Source organism: Pangasianodon hypophthalmus, chromosome 9, assembly GCF_027358585.1.
Source record: "Pangasianodon hypophthalmus isolate fPanHyp1 chromosome 9, fPanHyp1.pri, whole genome shotgun sequence".
In the NCBI taxonomy this organism is placed as follows: Eukaryota; Metazoa; Chordata; class Actinopteri; order Siluriformes; family Pangasiidae; genus Pangasianodon; species Pangasianodon hypophthalmus.
The window spans coordinates 25,788,602-25,803,422 of record NC_069718.1 but is presented as its reverse complement, the minus strand read 5'-3'; the positions used below and the strand labels follow the sequence as shown (position 1 = coordinate 25,803,422).

General features: G+C 37.4%; 1 protein-coding gene across 5 annotated transcripts in view; it reads right to left on the bottom strand.

Moving 5' to 3' along the window:
* Window positions 1-14,821, bottom strand: part of chrm2a (cholinergic receptor, muscarinic 2a) — a 95,047-nt gene that overhangs the window by 53,681 nt on the left and 26,545 nt on the right. For 4 of the 5 annotated variants that reach the window (XM_026919226.3, XM_026919224.3, XM_053236779.1 and 1 more), the window contains exon 2: window positions 912-1,011. The exons of the other annotated variant lie outside the window; for it this stretch is intronic. The gene's annotated coding sequence lies outside the window, so the exon portion shown is untranslated. The remainder of the gene's footprint in view (window positions 1-911; window positions 1,012-14,821) is intronic. 5 annotated transcript variants of the gene reach the window in all.

Sequence of the window (14,821 nt, the reverse complement as noted above, 5' to 3'; positions counted from 1 at the left end):
TTCTCTGTTAGTCTATTTCAGTTAGTCTCTTTGACATACCAGATGTCCCCATATGGATAAGATTATCTTACCCTTGTGGGGACATTTGGTTGTTAAAGATGCTTTTCTGTTTTTACAGAAACTTTTATTTATATAAAAAAAGAACAAAAAAAAAAAACCCTAAAAGAGCCAAAAGGCTTCCATTCTGTAAGTGCGGTTAAGATTAGAGTTAGATTAAAGTGTGAGGCATTAATTATTAAAGGCATTAATTATCTGCATTAATAATTATGCCAAAGATAGTAAGATAAATGTGTGTGTGTGTGTGTGTGTGTGTAGGCAGGCTTCTGGAGCTCAGGATTCAAATTCAACAAAACTGTCCGCTAGTAAGTCCAATATTAGGAAAGCTCTACTTGTCTTTGATGAAAGCAAAACATAGGGACTTATCATAGCATAATGTCGACTCTCTAGAACAATTGAAGGAAATCAAAATGTAAAAAGGCTGAAAACCAGGGAAATCGAGGAAAATCCATGCTGTGACACTAAACGAGCCAGTGAGAGAAATGGAAGTATGAACATCAGTATCTTTCATTTGGTGCTTGTGTGTGTCTGGGTGAAAATTGCTGATTGATTCCGAAGCAGCCGAGCACAGAATGCCATCGGGAATAGCACTCAAAACAGGATATTAGTCAGATGAAATACATGCTAGTGTAATACACACAGTCTCCAGAGCGCACCGATTGAAACGTAGCATTTATACTGATGGTAACGACCTTGTCAGAATGTGTTTGACTTCAGAGGGCCAGATTGCACTTTCACATTAGATGGTTGTATAACTGATATATAAAACCCAACCACATCCCTCCGCCTTCAATATTTTCCCCATCCACTTACACCTTTGGCCTTGTTTCCCAGCCATTTCTCTCCATCCTCACCTGGAAATCCTGCTTCCTGCTGAAAGGCTGTCTTCGTGGTTAGTGGCCTCGACCTCAAATAATCAGAATTCTCCTGGGCAAGGGAGGCAATAGAGTGTATCTGGAGGTGAAAAGGGAAGTGGTGGGGGTTATGTTAGTTTCACACACTTCATACACACTTGTGCACACATAAGCAGACTGATAGACACTCAAAACTGAGAGAGCGCACATTTTTATATGAGGCTGAATTAGGGCTAAGGCTTCGGTGCTATCATTAGAAGTTTGATGAATTTTTGATGATGATGATGATGGCGTTTAAATTAGTATCAGCCACTCGATGATTTGAAGTCATACTAAACTGTGGAGAGAAGAGGATGAAAACAGCGTGGCTGTGTGTGGGTAAATAGACTGCAAGGTCTCAGCAGAGAGCAGGAGAGACCCGCTGCTCTCGTTTACAGGCCACGGAGAGTGTGTTAGCTCAGAAACGAGTTATAATTCTGCTGAAGGAGAAAGATACTCTAAATTATTTAGTGTGTACATGTGTGTTTCGATGTATGTAGATCTTTCTGGGGACTGAGTGTACTTATAATAAAAGGGATCTGTGACAGTTTTGATCTTGTGCCAACATTTGGCAGGCCCGTGTGAGTAGATGTGCAAAGAGCTGCTTCTATTTAAAGTTGGTAAAAGACCCAAAAGATTTTATTTCAGATACAGGAATTAAAGTTAGTGTTTACACATTAGAGTGTGTACACATAGACGTAACATACAAGTCAAAGGAAATACTCGACAAGGATACTTTTAGGAATAATTTTAGTAATTTGAATAATACAAGACTGAAAATGACTTCTCAGTTGGCCGTATATGTGTTCGGCCACGGCTGAGTGCCAGCTGCATCGCCGTCACACTGCTCCTCATCTTTTTTCATGACACTCTGGAGTATCTCTCAGCTCAAGTGAGAAGATTTTTCCCCCTTCATTTGTCTCTCTTCCTTTTCATTTCCTCAATTTCCTCATTCCTTCCTCTCCTTCTCACTAGCTTTGTCATGCCTCCTCATGCTTTTCTGGCAGCTCCTGAAGATCCTATATTAAGCGGAAAATGTGAAAATTTTGACAGTGCGGAGTCAAAAACTTTTCACATTTTCACATTTCAAAATCTCAGAGGTTTGGGCACTGAAGTTAAGGGTTGCTTACAATAACACATGGAGACATGGAACCTTCAAAACCCCCCTCTCTCTCTCTCTCTCTCTCTCTCTCTCTCTCTCTGTGTGTGTGTGTGTGTGTGTGTGTGTGAAATGCATTATTGAGTGCAGTGAGATAAAACCAGATCATTAGCGTTCTTGAGCTCCATTATCACGACTGTCAACCATCTCCTAATTAAGCACTTCATGTTTACAGACACACGCACAAGGACTCTTTTTTTTTTTTTTTGAACACCCCCACACATTCCTTCTCCCGTTTAATAAAATGGCAATCGGTGTTAAAACTTTTTTCAGTATCCTGTCATTACTGTATGACTAGCTTCATTTTTGAGGCACATGCTGTCACTCCACAGACATCTGCGGCTTTCTCTCAGAACAGGAGAAGATCCGACTGAACGTGATGCAATAAGGAGATTTTAGCGTGTTTATTAAAGGGTTGTGTAGGACTGCAATGCAATTAAGAAGTCCTGATTCAATACATTTATCACATTCATATCAGTCTGAATATTAACACCTCACATAACTCACATAACTCAATTCTGACTCAGATCCAGAGCTCATATAATAACCTGTGTGTGTGTGTGTGTGTGTGTGTGTCTGTGTGTGTGTGTACAATAGAATTAGACACTTCTAGCTTGAAGGAGTTGTTCTTTTGATTGTATTATAGATTTACTGTTTTAGATTCGTGTAATTGCTGCACTACTCTTGTGATTTGCTTTTAAATAATACATTTCAGGGCACTGGAACTGATTTGCAGCATGAGTTCATCCAGTCAGCAAAGCTCTGGATTATAAAGAAAACCCATCAAATTGGCAGGTCAAGACTCTGGAAGCCTTTTTTTGCAATTTGTTTCAGTCGCATATCCTCATACTTGAGCTTTTGTGTCTGCCTGCTATTCACTCAGAGCAGCAGTTTTATACTGTAAATTACTATACAGTACAAAGCTGTGTAATTGACATTTAATTACAACACACACACACACACACACACACACATATAGGGCACCAAATGTATAAAGTTGAATTCTCTTTACTTTCTGATTTTTTCTGAACATTTGAGGCCATTCTGACACTTTCAGATAGCAACTCATGTCAAATATTAGTTTCAGTGTAAATATTAAATGTAAAAGTAAAATATAAACGATAAATATAAATGTAAATATAAATATTAAATATAAATATACATCTTAAATGTAAATGGGGAACTAAAATGTTTCGTTCGTATGCTAATTGATCCTGCCCGAGTGTGTGCCTCATGGGAAAACACGGCGCTGGTTGGGTTGCCAGGTTTAAATCATACTGTGCTAGATTAGGAACAACATAGCCGGTGTAAAGAGCAGGTCCGCAGGTGGCAGTGTTATTTGTTTGGGTTCATGACGCTCATTTGGGATTGCGATGTCATCATTACAACTGTTAAATCCTTAAATTAGTCTCCGCTATGAAACCACAGATGTACAGAAGTAGAGAAGGAGGTACACAGCGAATTAGCTAAGTAGCTCATCAAAACGTGATTTCATTGCTTATACAAAATGTAATTTAAACAAATATCTAATCTACTAGTTTGAATTATGTGGCGTGAATGTGGTCAACTAATGCAGTATCAACATGATCTAATGAAATTATAAATATTCGCGAGCATGTTTCTGCTGACGGGAAGAAATGACTAGCAATAAATCAGCTTAATCACGTGCTATGGCCAGTTATATTTTTATTTATATTTATATTTAAGATTTACATTTAATATTTATATTTAACAGTTTAACATTTCACTGTGAATCCTAATATACTGTATATATGTATCATTTAAATTAAAATTTTATTGAATTTAATTGAAATTACATTTATAAATTTGTCCCTAAGGAGCAAGTCAGAGTTTTTTTTTCCTCACTTGCAAGGAAAACTGAGAGGAAGAAACACTGAGAGAAAGGAACACTGAGAGGAAGAAACACTGACAGGAAGAAACACTGAGAGGAAGAAACACTGAGAGAAAGAAACACTGACAGGAAGAAACACTGACAGGAAGAAACACTGAGAGGAAGAAACACTGAGAGAAAGAAACACTGACAGGAAGAAACACTGACAGGAAGAAACACTGAGAGGAAGAAACACTGAGAGAAAGAAACACTGACAGGAAGAAACACTGAGAGGAAGAAACACTGAGAGAAAGAAACACTGAGAGAAAGAAACACTGAGAGGCAGAAACACTGAGAGGAAGAAACACTGAGAGGAAGAAACACTGACAGGAAGAAACACTGAGAGGAAGAAACACTGAGAGAAAGAAACACTGAGAGGAAGAAACACTGAGAGGAAGAAACACTGAGAGGCAGAAACACTGAGGAAGAAACACTGAGAGGAAGAAACACTGACAGGAAGAAACACTGACAGGAAGAAACACTGAGAGGCAGAAACACTGAGAGGAAGAAACACTGAGAGGCAGAAACACTGAGAGGAAGAAACACTGAGAGGCAGAAACACTGAGAGAAAGAAACACCGACAGGAAGAAACACTGAGAGGAAGAAACACTGAGAGGAAGAAACACTGAGAGGCAGAAACACTGAGAGGAAGAAACACTGACAGGAAGAAACACTGACAGGAACCAGACTCGAAAGGGAATCCACTCTCCTTTGGGTGACTCCGGATAGTGCGATTGTAAATAAGTTATCTACCTGACAATGATTTGTACATTCCAGTGAAAGTGGCTTCCCTTCTTTCATATTTTAAAATATTAATTTTAAAATCTAAAATTGGATTTTTATGTAGCGAACACAGACGAGCAGAGTACTACAAAATGTCCCATTGCACTCCTGGAACGCTGCTCATCCAATCAAATTAGTGGACTGGAACTAAATGTTGTATAATTTTGTATAACTGCACAGCTTGGACAGGAGTTTCATTCTAATAATTTATTGTTTCCATACTAACAGCTCATACACAGGGACTGGTGTAGCAGACGCGCTACATAATCTAAGACTAATAATGAACGCATTTAAAACAATATGTTGTTGTTTAACAAAGAAAAACATATAATTGTTGATGTGGTGGTTTTTTTTTGTTACATTTATGTAACATTTATGGAAGAATTCTCGAGTATCAGCGCTTTGTATCAGTCATGGTGAATTGCAAAGTTTCCCAGGACAGGAAAGTGTTCAGGACAGAGGAGTTTACGCTTTTCGGTTTCTCTTTTCTGGTTTTGTTATTTTTTTTTATTTTTTTTAATAAAAACATAAGTTTATGTGCATTTAGTCATTTATTATGTTTTACATAGACATAAAACTTCCACTGTATAATGAAAATGTCAGATTTATTTAAAAATTGTTCTTCGTCTTAAGTGCTAGTAGTTAATTTAAAATAGAATAGTATTCTTCCAAAGAAAACGGTACCTCCACATCCTCTTAACAAGTCCATTAAAAATATTCCAGTGTTTCCATTAAAAAGAAAAAATGTGTACAAGAGCGTGTGGGAATGTTTGGACATGGAATGTGAAATGAGAGGCAACACATAGTGATGCACTGTTGTTTCATGTTAGGAGTTGCTAGGACACAGGAATGTTTGTGGTCGTATTAGATTATACAGTGTGGAGGAGCTCTATTGAAGATGAGAGAGCAGGCTGTCAAATCTAAGAGCTCAAGAGCTTTCCTTTCATCTCCATTCAAACTTTGAACTGGAGTCTAGTTCAAACCAGTGGCTTTGGTAGCGTGAGCGATGCCAAATGGAGCTCTCCAATCACCATCTCCAGTGCAATGACCAATACACAAGAAAAGCCTGTATCTTGACATTTAGAAACTAATTAAAGGAGAGAATGACGTGATCTCACAGAGGTCAGCGGCTCATTACAAATAGAAAGTATCCCTCTCTTTTTCCACACAAAATGCAAATATGTGATGCTATGCAAACACACCCCAAAGCCCTGCAATTCTGCAGAACTTCAATCCGTCAAATATAAAATGGTTTCATTGACAATTCCTCAACAGCTAACATACTACTGATCCTTTTCTTGTGCTAATTTAATACTTGTAAGTAAGTATGCACATAAAGTACACAGTTAATTTTACACTCTGTCCGTCCTTGAGGTTTCTTATGCTACACCAGTACTAGTGTGAGTGCCACTCGGGGAGTTGTAAAACAAGACTGCACATTTAATACACCGCAAATTCACTTGCTTTCATACTAATATCACCTTTCCTCACCTTCTATCTAGCAAGCATAAACCATCATGTCTGTTTTTAGATAATGCTCTTATCGACTATTATTGACTTGATCTACACTCGATCCAGCACCTCTTTTGCAAGCGTCACCAATTAGCTTTTTTTTTTTTAATTATAAAAGAAACAACACTAATGCTTAAAAGTAAATGAGTAAATATAATATATCTTGCATAATCATAATCTGAGTCAATATAATGCCTTTGGTTAGCTTGATTTTATGCATGTCTTTAGTCTTATTCTTCATTCACTGAAATCTAGAGCGATAATGTGTTGGTTGTCCTCCTCCCTGTTTTTCTTTGAGAGAGAAATGATGAATTATAAATACTACGCGTCCCACCTAAGGCCTAATGAATACAGATAATAAGGGTAAATACTTGCCTCCTACTTGCCTCCACAATGATGTGACCAGCCAAATGGATTCTCTCCTCTTGCTTTTATTCTGTCTAGGGCTTTGAGCCATGAATGATACGCAGAATACCTGAGTCGACAGTGAGAAGGCTGACCTTTGCACTCATAAGCCATTACAAGGTATGCCAATTCACAGGCCTGATGATTATCATTATTCTTTTTGCTGGACTGCTGAAAAGACTGACCTAGTAAAGACATGTTCACTCACTGAAGATATACACCTAAAATGTGAATAAACTCAGAGACGTGTACTATGAATATTAGGGATATAAAGACAAAAATGCTCTGAATCAGAAAATCGGTCTAACAGTCTCAGATACAGACTTATTTTAGTTTAGTTTACTTATTGTGTTTAATTTACAATCCTAGATCTGTTTCAAATTAAAAAGAAAGATAGTTAAAATCCAACTCTGCTATGGAAAATCGATGTACACACCCTGGTTTGTATGTGAGAGAAAGAGAGAGAGAGAGAGAGATACAGAGAGAGAGAGAATCTTAAGTATTAAATCAAAACTTTGGAACTACTTTGGATTCAGCAAAAGCTCAGCAGGAAGTCTCACTGCTACAGCGCCTGAAAGTAGACAGAAAGTATTCACCCCCTAGGTATTGTTTGTCTTCTTGCTGTATTGTAACATCAAATTTAAGTGTATTAGAATGGTTTCTTCTGCTCCTTTTGAAGTCACTCGCTACAGAAATAAAATTAAACAATGTCTTCAGAATTAGAAAAATAAAGTCTAGAACTACATAATGTATAAATATAAATATTTCTTTTAGCAGTCTAAATTAGGACTAGTATTTTAATTTTCAAGAGCTCACACTAAATATGATGAACAGGGAACATCTGTGTTAATTTTAAAATGTCCAATTATATGCTTACACAATAAATATCTCTGACTTTGGGGAGGTCTCACAGCTCAAATGTCAGCTCAGATCAGTCCTGCTGTCATGAAGACCAATGAACTTCCTGTGAAGCTTTGAGATGAAGTTGTTAGGAGGAAAAAAGATGGAGAAGGTTGTTAAAGCATCAACGAAGCTTTGAATCTTCTTAGGAGCACTGTGTAATCCATTATAACACAGTGGAAAAAAAAATATGGCACAAACCAGACACTAACAAAACTGAGTGCTTGGGCAAGAAGAGCAGTCGTGAGAGAAGTGTCCAAGAGTCCAACTATGAAGGGATTACAGAACTCAGGGCTGGAATTGGAGAACCTGTGCAGACCTCAACAACATCATTCACAGACCCGAGTGGACCTTAGCATTTATTTCAGGGCTCGCTACTCCATACCCCATGAAAAAAGCTCATTTTATTTACTTAAATGCATACATTGGTTTCACGTGAATACAATGAGTTACATTAACACAGTTTGGTTTCATAAATACATCATGATTTGTTCATGGATTTTCAAAGCTCAGGATTGAACCCAGGTCACGAGTGTTATGAAGCAGCACAATTACCTGTTGTGCTGTCGTACCCCACATGGTCTATACAGGTTAATTTACTACTACAGTTATTTCTTCCTTTCAGTGCCAACACCCTTGCAAGAATTTTTTAATGTAACTGGATCATATTAATACTATGTGAATTACTCACACATAATTCAGACTAGTGATTAGAAAACTTTTAAATTACACTTAGTATAAACAGTGAAATCACGTTTTGATGAGAACCTGATATAAATGTAAACTATACATAATATGTTCTCTTAATATGTTTTCTGACTGATCATACATTCTCTTTTTTCGGTGTAGGACAGGAGAGCAGTTCTCATGTCTAGACTCTTCCATTTTGTGTTCGTATCACATTTAACAGTTCAACAGTTTTCCTACGCATCTTACTGTTTTAACCTGGCCTCAAGAAGCTCTGCCTGGTAATTAGTAATTATTAGTCATTAGTATTATTGACTGTGCATCATTAAGTGCATTTCAATGAACCAAGGTCATGTAGAATTTGTCACTAATTTGGGTTTCAGTTATAATACAAAATGGTTTAAAATCTGACAGTAAGCTTCAGTAGCAAATTTAGATTGCACATGGAACAAATAAGTCCTTAATCTGCTTTTGTCTTGGAAAGTGAATAATGTGCATGTGTTAATCCCTTACTAGTTATTACCCAGAATTGCTTAATGCCCCAGAAAGCTGTCAAAAACTGTTTAAATTGCAATATGAATGCAAAATAAAAGAGTGTCCTTTCATTTGTAAGGTATACTGTATATACATAAAAACATTTTTAGAAGTTATCAACATTTCTTACTATGATATAGTAATTTTTTTTCTTAAAGTGGCAGAAATGAGGTGGTTAATTGGTTAATTGAGAAGCTATATTGTGGAAAGTAGAGATAAATATTCTACACAATAGATTCAGCAGAATGTGGGTTGGTAACAAATAGCACATATTGAGAAAAAAAAACAAGCTTGCTTAGTCTTGCATTGATTTTTTACACTGTGAAATGTGTAATTTCAATAAAGCAAACTTAAAGTGACCACAAATGAACTTGACATAATTTTCCCCTTACCCGGAATGAAGTAGATCAGGAGATCATAGATAGATGGTATGGCATAATGCTTAGTGCATGTCACATGATTTAGTGCCATTATATGCATAGCCATTTATTCTGTATATATTTATAAACATTTTGTTCAAATGGTTACTGTGTGAAATGATGGAGGCTCAAAAACGTGAAAAACTCCAGAGAGTAACAGCAAATCGTGCATCTCCTTTAAAATCGCCTCTGTGTGTGTGTGAGTGTGTGTGTGTGTGTACATGCTGCTAGTTGTTAAGATACTTGTCCACACCTGCGCTTCCATCAGGACATCAATGAGAGGAACATGTCACCGTGAAGTCCTCAATCTTGCTCCTCTCACAGAAATCAATACTACGTTAGCACACACATACAATCATACACACTTCACTTTCAGTGAAGACGTTTCAATTGATCCAAGCAAAATCATGGACAATAAAGCTCTCTAGAAAACAATGAGGAAGTGAAATGGAGGTAGAAAAGGGCTAAATTGAGCATCTAACTCTAGATATTTGTGGCTCAGATCAATATCGGTTCTCAGTAATATTGAAGAAACCACACACACACACACACACACACACACACACACACAGAGAGCGAGAGAGAGAGAGAGAGAGAGAGAGAGAGAGAGAGAAATATATACAGAACTTTCTGGAAAGCTTTATATCTTCTATCTGGTGTGACTGAGTAAAGAACCCTATCTTTCAAAAAACAATGTCTATCCCAAATCAAGAAACTGTTATTTAGGCTACAGTGACAACAATAGCCATCTATTAATATTTTATCAGATTTACTTAGTTTTTAGGTTTGTTACATTCCAGAAAGATCAGAAACGTTTGCTGGTTTGCAGTTCTTCAAGTGGCATTTCATCATAATGACGTATGCTTTTCTGACAACATTTTCTTTTAATAACGTTGGAGAACATACGTTTAAGAACAGTGAAAAATACACACAATGAAAGTCCAAGTTGAACAATATTTTTTAAAATGAATTAAAGGATTAGTTTGCAGCTCTGTGCACAGTGCGTGGTCTGCATGACCTATTTACAGCAGCAGCTCAATATATAAAAGCGTATTTCTTTTGTTTGTACTGAAACATGGTAGAAATGTGGTTTTATTTTGGAGCTCAGTAAGGCTAAAACTGAACGGTTCACCAGTATCATCAGTATCTTTTTCTAAGTTACATGAGCAGAGTGGCCAAATGTATAATATATTATATTAGCATTCATTTAGGACAGATTATCTGTTTAATCTGAATAATGTATTTGTATTCAGTTACAGTGGAACCCAGTGTGGTCTTCTGCTGTTGTAGCCCATCCGCTTTGTGTTTTCTAAGATGCTTTTCTGCTCACCACGGTTGTAAAGTGTGGTTATTTGAGTTACTGTATCCTCCCGGTCAGCTTGAACCAGTCTGGCTATTCTTGTCTGACCTCACATTTCTGCCTACACAATTGCTGCTTGCTGGATGGTTTTTGTTTTTTGCACCATTCTGTGTAAACTCTAGAGACTGTTGTGTGTGAAAATCCCAGGAGATCAGCAGTTTCTGAAAAACTCAACCCAGCCCATCTGGTACCAACAATCATGCCATGGTCAAACTCAACGAGATCACAATTTTTCACCATTCTGATGTTTGATGTAAAGATTAACTTAAGCTCTTGACCTATCTGCATGATTTTGTGCACTGCGCTGCTGCCACGTGATTGGCTGATTGGAAAAATCTCTGGCTCTTCCTGTATCCCTTTTCATATATAGACAACTGCACAAACACACCTCAAGTTTGAGTTTGATCATAGACTGTCTTATCATATGATGCCTATGTGGGTTTGATTTACCAATATATAAAACGGTGAAATTAAAAACTAGCTCAAAGTTATCTCGAAGCCTGTTTAAATATCTCTTTATGCATTTAAGTGGGTTGCAAGTTTAAAGTTTCCAACTATATTACACAACATTTCAGAAAAAATCTATAGAGGTCTGGATGAATAATGATTAATGGAGTTAAACCGCTGTGTTTTCAGGATTTCCCCTTTCATCCAGTAAAGCTAAACCATGGCATGTAACACACGGTGAATCATCTTCTGATGTGAATTATGGTGACTCATTCTGAAGGTCTAAAAATATGCTAAACACTGCATACATCACAACCATTATGATTGCATAGGGTTCATATTATATGTTCAATATTAGAGACTATGTGACAAGAAATACAAAATCCATTTTAACAAGCAGAGCAACAAAACTTAGTACTTATGTGGATTTACTTAAGTGGAATTTGAAGGTAGTGGAACTCTGACAGTGTTCGGGAGAAGGGCACCGTTTCGGTTAAGTCTCACTCCACACACAGAAAAAAAATTACAGAATTATTACGAAATGAAAAATATCATGCCAGCACGCCAGCCCAGTGTCTGCGGCTCAGGGGAGCGGGGTGAGCGGCACTGCTGCAAATCAACTGCGACATATTGATCGGGATAACATAGAAGGCAGATTAAACATTGCGATAGAATACTGTTTGTGTTTTCACACGACTAGCATCAAATCTGTGTTCTCAGGATCAGATTATGCTATGGACTAGCTAACCTAATTACCAAACCTACAAACTAGTTACATTTACTCTTAATTCGATAAACAAATCTGAACACGGTGAGGACTTAATTAAGGTAAGAATATCACACAGATCATTACAATTTTAGATAAATGAATATGGGCAGTTAATTCACCAACGCTAACTTAACTTAGAGTGATTTTGAGCACAGCTGTTTACATTCAGCCTAATAATCCGTTAATAACCCGACTGATCAGAATCCTAATGAAATTTATATCCGATCAAAAGAGGTGGGTAAACTTTACAGTAATTGATTAACTCAAATTATAACAGTCATATGAAGTCTTACTTTCAGTCTTACTTTCACTATCAGAACCTGTTATATGTTTTGGTCACATTGTGCTCCTTTAAAGCAGGCCAGTAAGGCAAGGTGGTTCATGTGGCAAGGTGGATTTATACTGCTAATCAACTTCATTATGGTCATAAACTGTATTTCTTTCTGTCAGTTCAATAATCAAACTTGGATGGGGTTTTGCTGAGATGAAATGAATTTTAAACTCGTTAAAAACACAAGCATCTTGCACCAGATGATGCCCGTTAAAGAGGAAAATGGATTGGCTCTTACTTTTTTCCTACAAAGCACAACTGAATCTTGTTTATGTGACAGTTCAGTTTGGTTCCTGAGTTTGTGATGCTTTTCCGGATCGTTCTGACTCACCCCTGGCTAACCCCTGACTATAAGTGATCGGAGTTTGTAGACTCAAGTATAGAAGCATTAACTAGTAGTCAAGTTCATTCAGATCAAAGCTTCAATTAAATATAAATAAAGTGATGCCTGTTTTATTGCTTTGCCTTTTGTTCAAAGAGTAAACAAATTGTCAATCCGGCGTCTGTACCTGCTTCTATGGCATCACTTGAAGCATTTATTTAAATTAACAAATGAATCCTGTTTCCCACAATCCCCAGACTCCTTGGAACTTGGAAAAACCTGACCTCTGACACGGAAAAGTGCAAAGTTCGGAACTGGGACAACAATATGGCCGGTCCACAGTAACCAGAATTCCCGTTCCATTATTCTCTACTCAATAAAACCTGATTTTACTTAATAGGTAGCTTTTATGTTGTGAAATGGTGTTTTAACATCTTTGTAAGTTTAGATTTGTAATGCAGTTCATTGATTACAGCCCAGTTTTATTAATGTGATAAAACCATTGTGATAAATTATTTCTATGAGTAAAGATGAACAAAACAGTTGACCTACATTATACGTCGTTTCTGATTGGCACCGGAATGTGTTTAGATAGGGACCTGGGAAAATTGACGTGGAACTCTACACTCACAGCCACCTGATTACTAATCATATGCACGCGTTGCTCATCAGAAACAGGCCTATGTGAAGTATGAAGAACTATGGACTGTTTAGTCACTCTTTGTGCAGTCTTGCTCCAGCTTCGTTGTCTGTGACAGTACTCAGCTTTATGTCCTCATTTCCTTATTTTTGCCTCTCAGGTCGACAAGTTAACGTCTGTTTGTGCATCATTCAACCATCTTCCTGCTTTATGGTTTTGATTATTGCTTTCAAACAAGTGAAAAGAAAAACTCCTCAATCTAGGACATGTATTATGCACAGTAGAAAAAAAAAGAAAAAAGTCAGAGTTGATATGTGCTTTTATTAATGCCGTGTCATAGTAAATGACTAAGAGACTGAATACACTTCAAAATAATCCAGGAAGTCTTTGATAGTTATCCACTTTTGAAAAATCCATCCAATCATCAATTTATTCATCCACATATGCCCAAACCATAGCATTTATCAACAGTTCCATCAGACAGGAACTACTGAGACTCAGACAACACTAGACAGAAACTAAGACCAAGAACTCACTTATCAACAGCTCCATCAATGAGAATATATGGAAAGTAGTATTTATCAACAGCTCCATCACTGCTAGAGTGTGGTGAGGCAGTATTTATCTGCAGCTCCATCAGGCACTGAAAACTCAAGTGATATTCAACCAATTTGTTGTTAGCACAAATTTGGATTCAAATCTTTGCTGTCATAAGAATCCATGCATCAGTGCCTCTGAAAAATATCAGAAATGGTCACAAATGTCAGAAATTAATGGTCTTACATGCAAATCACAAATCAGTGATTATATGATTAGCTTGTCAATTGTCTGTATGAAAAGATGCTTCATAAGACACATTGTGCTGCCATCGTGCTTTTCCACTTTACTTCCTCCCGCTTTCTCAGACTTAGCCACTTTTAGCAAAATAAATAAATAAATAAAATTGCAGTAATTACAAACACAGACAGCAGAGAGTAGGCATGAACCAGCACAGCATTAATGTCTCTCAGAAGTAATGTGCATGCAGTTTAGAAGATCTCTAGGGAGCAGGTAGACTAAATGGTAACAGAAGATGAGGTGAATGCAGGATTTTAGATTTAGCGCAGAGTGTTAGCATCACATGGGGTCCTGCTGGAGCAGTGCCTAATGGTCTTTCTCCCAGAGGCAATAATGCTTTCACCGCTCTAATCACAAACCTCATTAGACTGAACACAGAAGCATAGTCTTATATACGTCCTCGCTGCACAGCCGCACGCATGCACATAATGCTGTTTAGAGCGCTATGCCGATCATAATTAAACGCCTCCAACGATCATCATGGTGTTGTTTAGCTCAGATCGATTGCTCCGTCTGTGTCATTATGTATGTCGATGCCATTTATGCATGGAGCCATGAATTTTCTTTTCTGATTCTGAAGTAAATTATTCCAAATCAGTGTCTCTTGTAGATCAATGCTAACATGCATGTAGTACTGCCAGGGCATACAACTCTCGGGGGAATTATTACCAAAGAGGTTTCTACAGTTCTAAAGTGGTGTAAGGTTTGCATTTGGTCCAGCTCCAACACCACCCTGTCTCTGTCCTGTCTTTGTCCTCAGCCTCCTTAACGGCAAGTGGACAAACTGCAACTAAAAAGTCCTTCCTGACCAACCCACAAAATGCAGATTCTCAATTTTAGAAAGCCTGTTTGGAACTTTACTTGCACAAACATTT